Below are 18,740 nucleotides of genomic sequence, written 5' to 3' on the forward strand. Positions count from 1 at the left end.
CCCCTTCAGTTTTTACCCTCTACAGCTCCATCTAGTATCTTGGAGGTTATTCACTGAGGTCTTAATACGTGTCCTGTCATCGTGTCCCTTCTTGTCATTGTTTTCCTTGTGTTCACCAATTCTGCAGAGAACCACTTGGTTTATTATCAGTCCACCTAATTTTCAGCATCCTTCTGTACCACCACATTTCAGACGCTTCAGAGCTCTTTTATTCTGGTTTTCCCATTGTCCACAATTCACTATCACAATGCTGTGTTCCAAATGTACATTCTGACATTTCTTCCTCAGATTAAGGTCTATTTTCATCACCAGTAGACTTGTCTTGGTCAGGAATGACTTCTTTGCCATTGTTAGTCCACTTTTTATGTCATCTTTGCTCTGTTCATACATATATTACTTTGCCTTCAAGGTAGCAGAATTCCTTTGGTTTGTGATCCCCAGTTTTGATAAGTTTCCCTCTGTTCTCATTTCTGCTACTTCTCATTACTTTTTTCTAGCTTACTGTCTGTCCATATTTTATACTCATTAGACAGTTCGTTCCATTCAACAGATGTTTGGTCCCCTCCCCTAAATCAACTGATCAACCCTTCAACATATCTTGTAATTCTTCTTCACCTTCACTGAGAATAGTAATCTCATCAGTGGATCTTGTCATTGGTATTCTTTCACCCTGGATTTTAATCTTACTCTTGAACTTTCTTTTATTCCTGTCCTTGGTTCTTCGATGTATAGATTGAACGGTAGGGGCAAAAGACTGCATCCCTGTCTTGCACCCTTTTTAATCCAATCTTTCCGCATAGTGTACACCTATTTTTCTCAGAGTTTCAAACATCTTACACCATTTTACATTGTCAAAATGTTTTTTGTAGGTTGACGAGTCCTATGAACATGTTCTGATTTTTCTTCAGTTTTGCTTCCATTATCAAGTGCAATGTTGGGACTGCCTCTCTGGTTTCTTTACCTTTCCTAAAGCCAAACTGATTGTCATCTAACAGACCTTCCATTTTTTCCATTCTGTATGTTATTCTTGTCAGCATCTTGGTTGCATGAGCTGATAAACTGATTGTGTGATAGCTCTTGCATTTAACTGCCCTTGCTACCTCTGGATTGTGTGGATGATATTTTCCCAAAAGTCTGATGGTACATCGCCAGTCCCATATATTCTCCACACCAACTTCAACAGCCATTTGATTGTCACTTCCCTCAGTGATTTTAGAAATTCTGATGGAATGTTATCTAGACCCTCTACCGTATTTGATTGCAAGTCTTCTAGAGCTTTTTAAAATTCTGAGTCTGGATCACCCACATCTCGCACATTGCCTCCGATTTCTTCTTCTGTCGAGTCATCAGATGAGACCTCCCCATCGTAGAGGCCCTCAGTATACTACGTCCCCCAATCTGCTGTCTTCTCTGTACTTAACAGTGAAATTCCTATTGGACTGTTACTGTTACAACCCTTACTCTTTATTTCATTGAAAGCTGTTTTTCCTTTTCTGTATGCTGAGTCAGTCCTGACAATTTTTTTTCTTTTTTTTTCCTAGCCATTTCACCTTTGATCTCCCAAATGTCCAGAAGTGATTTTATTGTTGTGTTCCTTTCTTTACCTGACCATTTTTGTGCTTTCATTTTTCTTTGATCATTACTTCTGTTACCCAAGGCTTCTTCACAATTACTTTCCTTCTACCTATGTTTGTCTATCCAACATATGTGTCTCCCACTTCATCCGCGCATCTTCAAGTGAGCTCAAGTGGGTCTCATCATTCGTCAGTATTTCAGTATTACACTTCTTCCACACTGATGCTTCCATACAACTCTTAAATGTCAGCCTACTCTTCATCATTACCTGAATTATGCAGATAGGAGTTATTGTTGCAACAAATCCCTCACTCCTGGAGCCATCTTGGTGTCAATCTCCATTAACAAACAGTTCCCACACCCTGCACCATATGACTTTCCCTTTCCTGATCCTGTCATCCCTCCCAATTCACCTCTCCATGTGACCTTCATTGTTCACTACTCTCTACCAGCTCCAACACTCATGCATCACATACTTAGCCTTTTCACCTACCACCTCTCCCTCACGCTTTCTGAGCCAGGAAATTATCTCCTTCTGAGCTGCCAGCTACTAACCCTGAATCCTTATTTCTCACTCTCACCTCTCTCCCTCTACCCACCTCACCCGTCAAGTCCCAGCCTACTCTAGTCCACTTGTGGAACTGTGCTCCTGACATTTTGTGTTCAGCTGGCACTCTGTAGAGGCACAGCACAGGTTTGTGTGTGTTTTCCTCAGAGTTTGTGATATTTTGTACAGTTCACTGTTGGCAAAGGATATGTTGAGCATCTGCTCAATCCATTTATAGTGAATTTTTTATCTGTTTTGTTCTTAGAAACGTGGCTAAAAATTGTAATTATTGACTCGAGTAGTGTGTTTTTCATGTCGAGCACAATATTATGTTTAATTGCTCTTTCAATTTTACTAATTTTGATGTTCACTGTTTTAGAAGAGCTATACAGGCAAAACTGTTTGTAATTATCCTTGTGAAGCATATTTGGTGTGGATAATGAAATTTACTTGCTGAACAAGGCAGCTCCTGTTGTAGCTTGTATGCACAGAAACTTTTAGTATCCTTGTAATCAGAAATAATATCTAACTATGGTAACATTACTCTACGGAGACATTCTCAGGTTTACTCATCGAGTAACTGTGGTCATCATTAACTTGGGTCACTTGAGGCTTTGAGTACTGCACATTTGTTTTGAGATCTTATATAAGGGTCATGTGAGGATGATGTTAGGCATGTGATTTGAATGCGAAAGTTAGTTTGATTTAATGGGTCAGGGTCATGTGAGGGTGATGTTAGGCTCGTGCTTTGAATGTGAAAGTTTGTTTGATTTGTATAAGTCATCTGCAGTGGTAGTTTATGCAGTTTTAGTAGAGGGCAGATGATGGTGGTGATTGGTTTGTGGAGCGCTCAATAACGCAGTTATCAGCACCTGTACAAATTCCCAGTCTTTCCACAGTCCAGTCTCGCCATGTACCTAAATGATGAAATGATGAGGACAACAGAAACACCCAGTCCCCAGGTGGCGAAAATCTCTGACCCGGCCATGTGTAGTTGAGCCTATGTAGTGTGGTGTAAGTATCTTTCCAAATTAGTTCAGTCTGCCTTGTGCGGAGAACAGTGTCCAAGGTAATTGACGTGGTTTGCTTGTTTGAAACGGATGCTATTGTGAAGTTTGCAAGCCAAATTGTGATGACAGATGGCTGATATGGAGTTGGAGTTGACTGTTGAATTTTTACAAAACTTCAGTGTCATTGAGGAGTATTGCAGGTGCCATATCTCTGGTCACAGCTTGTGTCTTGCAAATGTTTCAGCTTCGCAGTCCTGTGGTTACATGTGGCAGTGATAATTTGTAGCATTCAAATGTCCCTTTTATCATCCATGAAACATGGCTAGATGAGTGGACTGTTGTGGATTGATTCTATTTGTGCACAGAAGTTTGTTGGGAATTTAGGTGACTATAGGATTCAAGTCGGGACTCTGTGCAGGCCAGTCCATTACAGGGATGTTATTGTTATGTAACCACTCCACCACAGGCCATGCATTATGAACAGGTGCTTAATTGTGTTTAAAGATGCAGTCGCCACCCCCGAATTGCTCTTCAACATTGGGAAGCAAGAAGGGGCTTAAAACCTAAATGTAGGCTTGCACTGTGATAGTGCCATGCAAAACAACAAGGGGTGCAAGCCCACACCATGAAAAACATGACCCACCATGACACCACTGCCTCTGAATTTTACTGTTGGCACTACACATGATGGCAAATGATGTTCACCAGGCATTTGCCCTACCCACACTCTGCCATCGGATCGCCACATTGTGTACCGTGATTCGTCACTCCACACAACGTTTTTCCACTGTTCAATTGTCCAATGTTTTCGCTCCTTACACCAAGCGAGGCATCGTTTGGCATTTACCAGTGTGATGTGTGGCTTATGAGCAGCCACTCAACCATGAAATACAAGTTTTCTCACCTCCCGCCTAATGTCATAGTACTTGCAGTGGATCCTGATGCAGTTTGGAATTCCTGTGTGATGGTCTGGATAAATGTCTGCCAATTACACGTTACGACCCTCTTCAACTGTCGGTGTTCTGCCAGTCAACAGATGAGGCCAGCTTCGACACTTTTGTGCTGTATGTGTCCCTTCACGTTTCCACTTCACTATCACATCAGAAACAGTGGACCTAGGGATGTTTAGGAGTGTGGAAATCTTGTGTACAGACATATGACACAAGTGACACTCAATCACCTGACCAAGTTTGAAGTCCATTAGTTCCACAGATTGACCCATCCTGCTCTCTCATGATGTCTAATGACTACTGAGGTCGTTGTTATGGAGTATCGGGCAGCACAGTACACCTAATATGGAAAAAGTATGTTTTTGGGGTAATCCGGATACTTTAGATCACGTAGTGTGTACACACAACATTGTTTCATGTAGTGACGTAACATTGAAGTATACATAATAATGTAAGAGTAAGTCCAAATAATATTGCTGGTCATAATATCACAGCTAAAGTTCATCAATGGGCAATAGGCATTATTTCTGATAAAACAGTTTAGTTTTGAAGGATTTTCAAAATACATTTAATATAATTTACAAGAGAGTATATTCAAGGAACTCTTGTATGCTGTAGAAGCAATGCTGTGTTAGAAGTATTCTTAAATTTTTTTTGAGAATTTTGTTGGTTTTTATATATTTTCTACTTCTTTAGGGAGATGACTGTACAGTTTGATTCCCATAACTTAACACTATTATTATACAGTTTGGTTGAATGGGGTACTAATGTTAATATTTTTATTTATTTTTTAATTTTATTTATTTATTACCTGGTGTCATGGTGGCGACTGTCCAGGTTCCTATACACTCCACTGATGTTTTCATTTAACAAAACAGCAGTTCAACTATCTATATTGATTAGGGAGAGGCAGTATGTTCAACTTTTCAAAGAGTGATTTACAGGTTTCTCATTGCTGTTCGTGTGGAATTTATCTAATTGCTTTTTTTCCCATTTAAGGGGGGTAGGATGTCAAACGGGCCGACTTGGAGCAGGAGAGGCACCACAGGACATTTTAATTTCCACTGTCTATACTTTTACAAGTATGGTTTGTATGCTGTGCAAAATTCATCAAACAGTCTCTCTTACTTAAGAAGAAAAGTGTACCTGTAGCAACAAATGCAGCCAATATTAAGTGAAAAAATGACGAAATTTCACATGTAAAAAAAATTATTTTGTTATGTTTTTGAACTTCCACTGCTACGAGTGGGAATCCTGAATCCTTTCTGGTCATGCTGACAAAGTTTTATGAATTTATTTGTAAAAGTATAGACAGTAGAAAATAAAATGTCCTGTGGTGCCTCCCCTGTTCCAAGTCAGCTCGTTTGACGTCCTACCCTCCTTAAATAATTTTGCTAATTCTTGTTTTGGGAAAAACAGGTATGGGAGGAGATGAGAGAAAACATACAGATAATATATTTCTGGAAATAAAGTTGGTAGCTCTTTTTTCTCAGAATGCTGATCACTGTCCTGGGCACTATTCTACTGATGACACTAATCCATCACCAATGCTCCCAGTAACAGATGCGATAGAAAGCTGCAGACTTAATCTCTGTTGCTTCACTTGGTTAATCAGAATATTGTGTCATTGTGTGTACGAATGATGTCACCTGGAGGGGGGGGGGTAATGTATAGTTTCTTACCATAACTTATATACTTTACAATTTATTATGACACTTTACTATCTGTCTTCTGTATACTAGTAAATACATTATGGACACAGTCCTAATTGAGACTTTAATTTTTTTCTGAATAGCAATAGCTTCTCTTTTTTTATATAAACTGAGAGTTTGTTGCGGAAAAAGTGACCAGCATTTGTTGGAATCTTCTCTGTTAAATGTTGTTTTCCTTGTATATGATAATCAGTCCCATATCTTCTATTATGATTAGGTGCAGAGGATAGGCAAAATAATGTGAACAGTGGTAGTAATGGAATGGTTGTGTTTGTCACTCAACGACACAGGTAAGGCACGTGTCATGTTGGACTGTGTATGTTCAGTACAGACTATCCATCAGTGCAGGTTGTTTACAAGTAGTGCACACTTTGTATTTGCATTCCAAGGCCAAAGTTGACGTGCAGTGAAAGACCTAACAAAGTTCCATAGAAGGCAGATTGTTGGGGCCCGATTAGCAACCAAGACAGGCAACTTATTGTATGTTTCAGGAGCAACTGTTTCAACAGTCATGACAGCCTACACAAAACGTGGAAAGACATCATTGTGTAAATGTAATAGTGGCTGCAAAACAAAACTTAATGACAGAGATTGTCATATCCTAACACAAATTGTGTCAAAACAACACAAAACTACTGTGGCTAAAGTGACTGCAGAGCTCAATAGCCATCTTCGAGACCCCATATCTATCGACGCTGTCTGCCGAGAACTCCATAAAGTGAATATTCATGGATGAGCTGCTATACCAAAACCATTAGTGATGGCAACCAACGAAAAGAAGTGTAAAACATGATGTCAGGAGCAGAAATGCTGGATGGTTGGTCAGTGGAAAGACTTCGTATGGTCCGACGATTGAATGTTTTTGTTATTTCCAACATTGGGCTGGGTTGACGTCTGGAGAACACAAAAAAAAGCCTACAATCCAAACTGCTTGATTCCAACGGTTATGCATGGAGGTGGAAATGTGATGGTGTGGGCAGCCATATCATAGTATTCTGCTGGTCCCGTCATTACTCTCACAGGCCGTGTTACAGCCAACTATTATATGAAGATTTCAGGTGATGAGGTACACACCATGATTCTGATGTTCCCCAACAATTATGCCATATTTCAGGACGATAATGCACCCATTCACACAGCCAGGCCTACAATCATGGTATGATGACCATGTAACTGAACTGCAGCGTCTTCCCTGGCCTGCATGGGCCACGAACGTGAACATTATTGAACCCTTGGGGACGGTATTGGAGCGTAGACTCCAGAGCAGATTTCCGCCTGCCTCGTCACTACAGGAATTAGAAGAGGTTCTGATCGAAGAGTGGCATAACATTATACTGGAGACTATACAATAATCATACACCAGTACTCCAAGAAGAATCACAGCTGTATTATGGGCAAATGGGGGTCCAATCCCTTATTAATAAACCATTCCCAAGTGAGCACAGGGGTTTACATTATTTTGCTTACCCCTGTATCTCTCTAACAAACAAGCATAATTTATTTTTACATGCATGACTGTTCAGTGCAGGAACAGTTAGGATGTTTAGTTCTCTGAAAGCATTTTTTTGCCAGTATTATCATTATTATAATTTACCTTCTTGCATTGTACTCTGTTTTCCAAGTATGATTTTATAATATTTCTACCTTTATCCCAATGCCATAGTTACTAAGTTTTGGCATTATGTTGCTCTGGCTTACAGCATCAAATGCCCGAGAAAGATAAAGGAGTAAATCACAAACTTTCTTTGTTCATCTAATGTCCTTTAAGACATTCATTTTGAAGCCTGCCTTCCAGCTAGATTTAGATTTAAGCAGTTGTCATTAACTATGTAGATATATGTTGGGCTCAATCAGCATATGTCTAGTAGTAGTCATACACTGCATACAGAAATTTGTTAAATCATATAATAAAGGGATTTGAAGATGCCAAATACATTTAAAACAAATAATCAAATACTGTGAAAAATAAGTAGTCCAAATTTTAAGTAAAATTGTTGAGAGTTGTGTGTACAATGTTTAAGACATAGCTGTGATTATATCAGAGGTTGCACTGGGTGGCTCTGGAGTGTGTAAGTTTCTATTGCCTACTGATCTAAAAGTGATAAAATATAAAAATAGGTACGATAGCATTTATCTTTCCCTTCAACATCAATGAGTAACTGTATCTTATGTCATACCATATACATGGTTCAGTCACATCATTGTGACCACTGCCTGTGTTTGATGTCAGTGTGCAATAATCACTCACAGATGGCAGGTGGCAGCACTAGCAGTGGAGGGTGCAGAAAGCATGTTGGGACACAGGAAAACATTGCAGTCATTGTTGTAATGCAGAAATAGGGTGATTTATCGGATGTCGAAAAGGGCATGATCATTGGTTTTCAGGCCAAGGGTGGAAGCATTCCCGAAGTGGTTAAGCTTGTAAACTGTTCACGTGCCGCTGTGGTTAAAGTATACTGTGCGTGGCAAAATGATGCTATCCAAAAGCAGTGCTAAGGCAACTGTGGTGCACCATGGGCCATTGATTTGGGTGAAAAGTGGCTGTGTCGAGGCATATGAGTGAATAGACATGCAACTATTGAGCATCTTACTGTCCAGCTGAACCAAGGGGCTACCAGCATCATATGCCAACAATCATTCAGTGAATGTTGCAGCATATGAACCTCCGTAGCAGGTGCCTGTTTCATACACCAATGCTGACTGATGTTCATTGGTGACAAAAGCTGGAATTTGCATGCCAGTATTGCAAGTAGACATATATGAATTGTGTTTTATGCTCCATCAAACAGATGGCCATTAGCATGTACAGCATAAAACATCTAAAAACAGACACCTTGAACCAATTATCAGAAGGGGCCAAGTCGGAGGGCATTCCCTGGGTGATTGTATCATTCTGGAAGGTCCAATGGACCAACACAAGTATGCACCTATCTGCACCATGCCATGGCTCCACATCCCTGTCAGTAACTTCCAGAACCTCATTGACACACTTCCTGTATGTATCACTGCAGTTCGCAAAAGGTGGTTATTAAGGTTGTTGGCAGGTGGACATTGAGTTTTGTGTAAATATATGTTTGATGATATGAAGAAATATCTTTATTGAGGCACTGATTACATGATCATGGACTTGTTTATGCTTCAGAGGGTAATGACTGATCATGAAGAAATAGTTATCAGGAAGAAGTCTGTGACAGAATGAATCAGTCAATATCGTTTGAGAGACAGAGGTAGATTATTGGGAGAAAAGATAAAATTCAGAAGGTACGAAAGAAGTATACACTTAGTTCATTGTTTTACAACATTTTAACGTAGTTAAGAATATATTCTCATTTTGAATTTATTTCTAGGTTTCATCAAAGTGAGTGCTTTGGAACACCACCATTTTTTAAAAATTGTTTTTATCCTAGAATTTCTATAATTTTAGTGTAGACTCCGTATTCTTTTCTTATTTCTTTGTTGCCTTGCTATCCATTGTTACTACATTCCATTTGCTTGAAACTTTTATCTTGCATCTGTTGTGGTTCTTTCTTGCAGTCAGTCAGTTTTCATGCCAGTGCGACTTTGGCTGATACTTCCTAATCAGATATCTGTCTTAATCCAGATCAGTATACTACTGACTCTGCTTACACCTGTCATTTGTCTGACATCAGCTTCCTTGTTGTCTATGTTCTGTCTATTCTGCTCATGCTTATTCTATTTTTGTGTAGCATTTGTTATGATTACTATTCCTTGTTGTTGTTGTGGTCTTCAATCTGAAGATTGGTTTGATGCAGCTCTCCTTGCTACTCTATCCTGTGTGACCATCTTCATCTGCAAATAATGACTGCAACCTACATCTTCTGAATCTGCTTACTGTATTCATCTCTTGGTATCCCTTTATGGTTTTTAACCCCCCCCCCCCCCCCCCCCCACACACACACACATTTCCTTCAAATAATAGACTGGTGATCCCTTGATGTCTCAGAATGTGTCCTATCAGTTGATTGCTTCTTTTGGTCAGGTTGTGCCATAAATTTCTTGTCTCCCCAATTCTATTCAGTACTTCCTCATTACTTGTGTGATCGACCCATCTAATCTTTAGCATTCTTCTGTAGCACCACATTTTGAAAGCTTCTATTCTCTTTTTATCTAAACTGTTTATTGTCCATGTTTCACTTCCATACATGGCTACACCCCAGACAAATACCTCCAGAAAAGACATCCTGACACTTAAATCTATATTTGATGTTAACAGATTTCTCTTCTTCAGAGATGCTTTCCTTGCCATTGCCAGTCTACATTTTATATCCTCTCTACTTTGACTATTATCAGTTATTTTTCTGCCTGACTAGCAAACTCATCTACTACCTTAAATATCTCAGTTCCTAATCCGATTCCCTTAGCATCACCTAGTTTAATTCAACTACATTCTATTATCCTTGCTTTGCTTTTGTTGTTCATCTTATATCTTCCTTTCAAAACACTGTCATTCTGTTCAACTGCTCTTCCAAGCAGTTTGCTGTCTGTGATAGAATTGCAATGTCATCAGCAAACCTCAAAGCTCTTATTTCTTCTCCCTGAAGTTTAATTCCTACTCCACATTTTTTTGTTTCCTTTACTGCTTCTTCAATGTACAGATTGAATAGCATCGGTGATAGGCTACAACCCTGTCCCACTCCCTTCTCAACCACTGCTTCACTTTCATATCCTTCAATTCTTATTACTGCTGCTTCGTTTCTGTACAAGTTGTAAATAGCCTGTCGCTCCCTGTATTTTACCCATGCTACCTAAGAATTTCAAAGAGAGTATTCCATTCAACATTGTCAAAATAATTGTTTAAATCTACAAATGCTGTAAATGCAAGTTTGCCTTTCTTTAACCTATCTTCCAAGATTAAGTTGTAGGATTCAGTATTGCCTCGCGTGTTCCTACATTTCTCTGGAATCCAAGCTGATCTTCTCCAAGGCCTGCTACTAGCAGTTTTTCCATCCTTCTTCTGTAAAGAATTCGTGTTAGTACCTTGCAACCATAACTTATTACAGTGACAGTATGGTAATTTTCACACCTGACAGCTACTGCTTTCTTTAGAATTGGAATGACCACATTCTTCTTGAAGTCTGAGGGTATTTCGCATGTCTCGTACATCTTGCACAACAGATGGAAGGTGGCTGGCTCTCCCAAGGCTATCAGTAGTTCTGACAGAATGTTGTCTACTTTCAGGTCCTTGTTTCAACTTTAATCTTTCAGAGCTTTGTCAAATTCTTCCCACAGTATCATATCTCCCATCCCATCTACATCCACTTCCCTTTCAATAATATTGCTTTCAAGCTCATCTCACTGTTATAGATTCTCCATATTCTCTTTCCACCTTTCAGCCTCCCCATCTTTGCTTAGGACTGGTTTACCATCTGAGCTCTTGATATACAGCTGCTTCTCTTTTCCCCAAATGCCTCTTTAATTTTCTTGTAGATGATATTTATCTTTCCCCTAGTGAAATATGCTTCTAAATCCTCACATTTGCCCTCTAGGTATTAATGCTTAGCAATTTTGCACTTCCTGTCAGTCTCATTTTTTGGACGTTTGTATTCCATTCTGCCTGCTTCATTTATTGCATTTTTATATTATCCAAGGATTCCTACTAGGCCATTTCTTTTTATCTATTTGATCCTCTGATGCTATCACTATTTCATATCTTAAAGTATCAATTCATCTTCCACTGTATTCCTTTTTCCTGTTCTAGTCAACTGTTGCCCGATGCTCCCTCTGAAGCTCTCAACAACCTCTAGTTGTTTCAGTTTATACAGGTCCCATCTCAATTTCATACATTTTTCCAATTTCTTCAGTTTTAATTATTCCCTATAGCACATTTTTATATTCCTTTGAAAAAATTATTCCAAATTAGTGTCTGTTCTGAAATTTGAAGCTTATTCTTGTTTTCCCAAGTTGTCTGTTTCCATTCTTGTTCAGTTCGTTATTTGCCACTAATCTTCGTCTTGGTGTTGTATTTGTCACAGTAGACAAGGAAGTCAAATCTACCAAGACAGAAATTGAAGCTGCGTGTGAGATCGTTTGGCAAGACATAGTATCAAAGGTGGGCATAAACTTAGATACTTTTGTCAACCACCAGACCAGATCTAACCGTTAACTTGAGAGAAAATGTAAGTTTCTCAATCAGACTGAGAGAAAATGTAAGTTTCTCAATCAGACTGTCATCATCAGAAGCGACTTAAATCATTCAGCAGTCATTTGGGAAATTACAGTTTTGTATGTGGTGGGCCTGACATGACATCCTCCAAAACTACTAAATGCCTTCTCTGAGAACTATCTTGAACAAATAGTTTGAAAGTCGATGCATGATGGAAATATACTGGATCTAATGGCCTTAGCTCTTCAAGGGTGTCCACGTTGAAACTGGTATCAATGACTGTGAAGCAGTTACAGCAACAGTGGTTACTAAAGGGCAACTGAAACAAACAGATTGATTTATGGTTTTTGCAAACTAGTTAAAGCAGCCGTAGAGTTGTATTTCAGTAAGAAACTCAAAAACGCTTAACTCTGGAGGGGAGCGTGTAGAAGATCTGTGGCTCAGGCTTAAAAGAATATTTAACCATGCAGATAATAGATCTGTACCTAGTAGAACAGCTTATGATGGGAGGGACCCTCCATGGTATACAGTCACTGTAAAGAAACAAGAGACTACTGCATAACAGGTGCAAAACAAGGTACGGGGCTGTAGGTGGGACCGAGTGAGGGGGCACAGTCATTAACACACTGGATTCACATTCGGAAGGACGATAGTTCAAACATGTGTCTGGCCATCCTGATTTAGGTTTTCCATAATTTCCCTAAATTGCTTCAGGTAAATGCCAGGATGGTTCCTTCGAAAGGGCAAAGCTGATTTCCTTCCCTGTCCTTACCTAATACAAACTTGTGTTCCATCACTAATGACCATATTGTCAACGTGACGTTAAACACTATTGTCCTCCCCCTCCTCCTCTATAGATGGAGAAATGGTGAATGAAACATGTCTGACTGTCTAGCGCTACCATAACATAATCTTATCAAAAAATCTCTCAAAAATCCAAAACAAATGATGAACCCTGTTTTCAAATGTTTCTTTGCTTAGGACAATCCATTCTTGCAACACTGTAAAGATGACTGATATAGAAATCATGTCAATGGCATTGAGAAATAAAAGAAATCGCTAAAACTGTATAAAGCTCCAGGGTCCAATCAAATACGTATCAGATTCTGTACTGAATTTGTGACTGAGTTAGCCCCTCTTTTGGCCATAATCTACCATACATCCTTCAAACAAAAAAGCCATACCCATTAGTTGGAAGAAAGCACAGGTCACACCCATATCTACAAGAAGGGTAGCAGAAGTGATCTGCAAAATCACCATCCAATGTTCTTGACTTCCACTGTTGTATAATATTGTTGCAGAAGCAGCTGAGCAGCACTGTGGTGTAGTGGTTACGATACTAAACTGTTACATGGGTCGTGAGTTAAAAACTCACTTAGACTGTACAATTTTAATTTCTATATTTAGTTTGTAGTACATTCTAGAAGTATCCACAAATGTCAAGAATCATTGTACTGGAATGTTCTGTAGCTGTACATATACGGTACGTGTTCTGGCCGTAGGCAGTTCGCTCTGTGGTCTTGTATGTGCAAGTGCTGAATAAACCTTCGTTTAGTGAAGTTAGTGTTTGTCATTCATCTAATTACACCTTCTTCTACATGACATTATTCTGGTGGAGGCACCGAGTATTGGAACTTGTGATAGTGCACATTATCGACGACACTGTGGCTCCCATCAGGCCATGACAGAGCTGCCATTTACGTGGCATGAAACCCGAGTTTGAGCCATATTCAACAGATCACAATCTACTGGAGACAGAAGAAGAAGAGGACGTTGTGATGACAGCAACTGTCTGCCACCACATGAGACTTCCTTCCAGGTTCTCTGGTGACGATGGCCAAGATCCAAACAAGTTGCTGAAGGTATACGAGCGTATAGCCAAATTTAATAAATGGGATGACACCGTGTATTTGGCTAACATATTTTTCTACTTGGAGGGTACTGCCAAGCAGTGGTATGAGAACAACAAGAAGTAGTTAACAAGGTGGGAAGTATTCCAGGCGGAACTGTGCAAGTATTTCGGTGACACACGACAACAGAAGTGCAAGGCTGAAGATAAATTGAAGAACAGGGCACAGTGTCCAGGAGAAACTACAGCATCCTATATTCAAGACATCTTGGAGCTGTGTAAAATAGTGGATCCTAGAATGAAGGAGGAAGATAAGGTTGCATATCTCATGAAGTGTGTTGCTGAGGACATGTATCAAGCCCTACTCCTGAAGGAGTTTTCGACAGCAGACAACTTCATAAAATGGTGCCGGTATATTGAGACAATGCATCAAAGAAGAATTACACGCACAAAGTTTGAACGGCTTTCAAACATCGTATTGGTGTCTGTGATGGAGGAAGCAACTGATTTCACAAGTGTTCTTCAACAAATAGTGAGAGAGGAAGTTCAGAAGGTGCCTGGATTGCACGGCAAGCAAAAAAACCTGGACGCTTCAAGAGGTCATAAGGGAGGAAGTGGAATAGACATTGAACCCAATCTCTTGTCCTTCATTTCCCATTAAAATGGTGAAAAAGTCGAGACCCAGGCGGAGCTACATTCCTACAATGCTGCATGAGGAACCTGTTTGGGCACCAAGGAAGATGGACATCTGGAGGACCCAGGATAACCAACCAGTATGTTTCTACTGTGGACGACCAGGACATGTGGTGCGCTATTGTTGAGAAAGGCGGTGAGTATTTGATGACGCTCGTGCCAGAAGACAGCAGACCGATCGTAGCCAGCTCTGGGACGATGAAGATGAACAAGATGATGTGGGTGCAGGACGACATAGGTCACCATCACCGCAAGCTAGTTGCTGGAGAGGACGCTCCCCAACACACCAATCGAGGTCTCCATCACCATTTAGAAGCTCCAGCCGAACACCTAATCACCGCAACCTGGAAAACTAAAGGGTGCGACCTTCCTTGGAGGTGAGGCCACCGATGAGAAAAATCCTCTGCTGTCGATCACTACAAAAATGATAGGAAACTACGTCGATATCCTCATGGATGACCGACCAACACAAGCTCTTGTGGACTCTGGAGCATCATATTCAGTCATTTCGGAGAAGTACCGTCGCCAGTTGCAGAAAACAGTATTCGTCGACAACAAAACATCTCTGCTGAAGGTGGCTAATGGGAAATGTAAAACCTACAGGAAGATGTACCATTCATGTGGGTGTAAGTGGCCTTACACAGCCCTTACAATTCATTGCCTTACAAGAGTTAGTCATGACGTCATTCTCAGATGGGACTTTTTGAAAGCTTCTCAGGCAATTATAGATTGTGGTCGCTCGAAAATTATCCTAGACAAGATGAGATGCTGTGGACAGAAAGATGCGCAACCGAGTGTGTGGAGACTGTGTGCTGGATGAAGTGATCATTCATGCAGTCAACACTAGAAAGGTAACTGTCACGTGTCATGCCATGCATCAACTCATGGATCTTGTAGTGGAATGTAAGAGAAGCATATCATTGAAGAATAACTTGGTCATCCCAGCCTCTGTCGTCTCATTTAAGAATGGATTCGGTGAATTGTGGATGGTTAACTGTCGCCAAGAACCGCAGATCCTTCCAAGATGCATGTGCGTAGCAAATGCTGAGCCATTAATTGAAGAACAGCTGAGCATCATATAAATCTCCCATGCTGAGTCTGTGGGCGAAATTAGCTCAACCACTATAAGACAAGATCTTCTAGCTCGACTATCACCAGATCTCACTAAGGAACAACAGAAGAAGCTACTTGCCATTCTTCAAGAGTTCTCTGAATGCTTCAATCCACAGGTGAAGAGTAAATTAGACAAATTGGCAGTGAAGCACTGGATTAGCCCTGGAGACCATCAACCAATAAGCCACAGAATATACCGTGTGTCAGCAACAGAACGTTGAATAATTCATGAAGAGGTAGAGAAAATGATGAAGACTGACATCATTGAGCCTTCATAGAGCTCATGGTTGTCACCAGTGGTCCTCATCAGGAAGAAGGATGGCAGTTGACGCTTTTGTGTTGATTACAGGAAACTTAGTAAGATAACTAAAAAGGACGTTTACCCTTTTCCACGAACTGACAATACACTAGATTGTCTGAAGGGGGCTCAGTTTTTTTCAACCTTGGACATGTACTTGGGATACTGGAAAATCGAAGTAAATGAAGCTGATCGTAAGAAAGCTGCATTTATCACCCCTGAGGGCCTGTATGAGTTTAAGGTAATGCCATTTGGTTTTTGTAATGCACTAGCAACTTTTGAATGGATGATGAGTACTCTTCTACGTCACCTGAAGTGGACAATGTGTGTCTGTTATTTATATGACATTATAGTGTTCTCAGAGACATTTGATGACCATATAAAAAGACTGAGGACCGTTCTTAAGTGTCTCCAACAAGGCGGACTTAAACTTAATCCAAGAAAGTGTCTCTTTGGAGCAAAAGAAATCAAAATAATTGGACACCTTGTGTCAAACGAAGGTGTGCTGCCAGACCCAGAAAAGGTGAAATCTATAATGGAATTTCCTATTCCTAAAAGTATTAGAGATGTGAGAATCTTCCTTGGACTATGTTCTTATTACCATCGTTTTATCAAAGACTTTTGTATCAAAGCCGGGCCACTCCAAGAGTTGTTCAAAGCTGATGCTAAATGTATCTGGGATGGTGATCAACAAGATTCTTTTGATATGCTGCGAAAAGCTCTGATGACTGACCCTGTACTTGGTCTGTATGATGAGAGAGCACCTACATATACCAGTGGGTATGGGATCAGTGCTGTTCTGGTGCAAATTTCGTATGGAAAAGAGAAGGTTATAGCCTATGCTTCTAGGACACTTACAAAAGCTGAGAAAAACTACTCAACTACAGAAAGAGAATGTCTTGCTGTGATCTGGGCCATGTGCAAATTCCGACAGTATCTCTATGGAAGGACATTCACAGTTGTTACAGACCATCATTCAGTTTGTTGGCCGATAGATCTTAAGGATCCAACAGGATGACTCGCCAGGTGGGCACTACGTCTTCAAGTGTATGATATTTCCATAGTGCACAGAATGGGAAGAAAACACCAAAGTGCCGACTGTCTCTCAAGAAAACTTGTGCAAGACCATCAAGACTTTGATGAAGATAGTGACTCTCGCTGCCCTCTAGGATCTCTCTGCTGAGCAGAAGGACGCCGAGGTATCTCAAATTATGCTTGCCTTAAATTGGTCAGAGGATGTGAAAGGACATTTTAAGGTAGTTAATGAATAACTTTGCAAGAAAAACTTTGATCCGTTTGGAAAGAGGTGGCTACCAGTGATTCCTAAACACATGCACTTAGATGTTCTACAGAAGTTCCATGACAAACCTGACGCCAGACATTTAGGATCTATTATGACCTATGATAGAATCTGCAAGAGATTTTTCTGGCCAGTTTTATTTAGGAGTGTCCGTCACTATGTGTCACACTGTAGTGTGTGCCAGAGGAGAAAGGCAGTTTCTCAGAAACCACCTGGGCGACTCATACCAATTCCACCAGCCGAAACGTCTTTCCAACTTGTTGGGATTGACCTCCTTGGACGATTTCCAACATCTGCTAGTGGCAATAGATGGATTATTGTTTGCACTGATTATCTGACATGCTATGCCATTACAAAAGCCGTGAAAACAGTCAAAGCATCCGAGGTAGCTAAATTCATCGTGGAAGACATTGTATTAAAAAACGGATCGAGGGAAAGTTTTTCAATTGAATCTTGTGACAGAGATAAACCATCAGTGCAACATGACTCATCACATGACGACTGCCTACCATCCACAAACTAGTGAGCTTACTGAATGCCTTAACAAGACCTTGGCCGACATGCTATCAATGTTCGTCAGTGTTGAGCAGAGCAACTGGAATGAGGTGCTACCTTTCGTGACGTTTGTCTACAACACCGCCGAACAAGACACCACAGGATTTACACCATTTTTCCTGGTGCGTGGGCATGAGGTGACTATGACGATGGACACTGTGTTTCCATTACATCCTGATGACGTGGACAATGATTACATTGGCCAGGTGTTAACCAGAGCTGAGGAAGTTTGGCAGTTAGCTCAACTATGCAGGCCCAAGAAAACGATCGCCAAAGGAATGACGTGAGGCACCACCCTGTTGTCTACCAGCCTGGTGACCTCATCTGGATCTTCACTCCTGTTCTGAACGTTGGTCTCTCTCAGAAGCTCCTCAGGCGATACTTTGGACCTTATAAGGTTGTAAGACGGTTGTCTGATGTTACTTATTAAGTTGAAGATTTCGACCATGACGAAAGATAAGAGGTACGGTCGATGTCCTTCGAATGAAGCCCTACAAGGATCCTGCCACATAGGGTAAATTTGAAGCTCCCGTGACCGGCAATAAGTAGAAAGGTGACAAAGAGCATAGTGAAACTTCCTGGCAGATTAAAACTGTGTGCCGGATCGAGACTCGAACTCGGGACTTTTGCCTTTCACGGGCAAGTGCTCTACCAACTGAGCTACCCAAGCACGACTCACGCCCCGTCCTCACAGCTTTACTTCTGCCAGTGGTAGAGCACTTGCCCACGAAAGGCAAAGGTCCCGAGTTCGAGTCTCGGTCCGGCACACAGCTTTAATCTTCCAGGAAGTTTCATATCAGCTCACACTCCACTGCAGAGTGAAAATCTCATCCTGGTAAAGAGCATAGCTGCAAAAGAAGTTCTAAGAAGATCACCACCAGAGCGAGCATCAGTCATCTGGAGGTGGAGTATGCACGACTGATGACATGTTCCCGGACTAGGAGGATGTAACACCGAGGGAGCAATGTCGCGTAAGAAGCTGACAAGGGAACCTCCCCATCGCACCCCCCTCAG

This window comes from Schistocerca americana, chromosome 2 (genome assembly GCF_021461395.2).
Source record: "Schistocerca americana isolate TAMUIC-IGC-003095 chromosome 2, iqSchAmer2.1, whole genome shotgun sequence".
In the NCBI taxonomy this organism is placed as follows: domain Eukaryota; kingdom Metazoa; phylum Arthropoda; class Insecta; order Orthoptera; family Acrididae; genus Schistocerca; species Schistocerca americana.